Source organism: Mus pahari, chromosome 12 (genome assembly GCF_900095145.1).
Source record: "Mus pahari chromosome 12, PAHARI_EIJ_v1.1, whole genome shotgun sequence".
NCBI lineage: Eukaryota > Metazoa > Chordata > Mammalia > Rodentia > Muridae > Mus > Mus pahari.
In genome coordinates this window covers 821,530-822,559 of record NC_034601.1, presented here as the reverse complement: position 1 = coordinate 822,559, position 1,030 = coordinate 821,530, and positions in this window count along the sequence as shown.

Genomic DNA, 1,030 nt, shown 5'->3' with positions numbered 1-1,030 from the left:
CACAGATATAGGGACGATGGCAATCTGGATCGGTTCCTGGCACCCGGCTATGGAGCAGTTTCCTGATCCTATTTGGAAAGTCTGCTTGTTGTCGGCAGGCGTTTCTCAAACTTCGAATGTCCAGACCTAAGGACTACCCTTGATGGAAATGAACAGCAGGGAAAAGAGGAAAAGGCCACAGTCAATCCAGTGTCTCATCCAGCGAGGTCGGGTTTGGCTGTCGGAGTGAAGCCTCATTCTCTAGGATGGGGGACAAGACGGGTGGTCTTGATGTCTTTTGGAGCTTAACAGAGCACTGTCCTGTTAGGGCTGATGTGTATGAAGAGGAATCATCTTTAGGTGGGGGAATGAAGGGTTTTAGGTGGGACAGGTGGACCCAGTGAGAGCGTCCCTCAAGTTTAGCAGCTGTAGGAGTTACAGGGATTACCTTAAAAGGACCCTGCCACTTCAGAGAGAGGTGAAGGCTGATGACCTGGAGGAGATAAAAGGACTTGATCTCCAATATTAACGGGTAATGGGCAGGAATCGGAGTGTGGTCGAGGTAGGTGATGGTCAGCAAAGTTCCACAGGAGAGTGAAGATGAGAGAGTAATGGGGTAAGCGAATGATCTGGAAGGAGAGAGCGCTTGGAAAGGCGAGAAGCCAGGAATTAGAACTGGGCGTCCATACATGAGCTCAAAAGGTGAGATGAGGAGAGGTCACTTGGGGAGAGCTTGCAGTCTGAAAAGAGCAGGGGCAGGAGCTTTACCCAGTCAAGATGAAGTTCCTGTGACAGTTTAATGAGAGCTTTTAAGGAGCGGTTAGTCCTTTCCACCTTGCCTGAGGATTGAGGGTGGTAAGGGATGTGAAAGTGCTAGGGGATGTCTAGGGCCTTAGATAGGATCTGGGAAACTTGGGAGGTAAATTCAGGTCCGTTGTCTGATTGGAGAGAGACTGGAACACCGAATCGAGGAATGATCTCTCGGAGGAGAAGATCGGAGACTGTCTGAGCCCTTTTATTACTCGTGGGAAATGCTTCTACCCACCCTGAG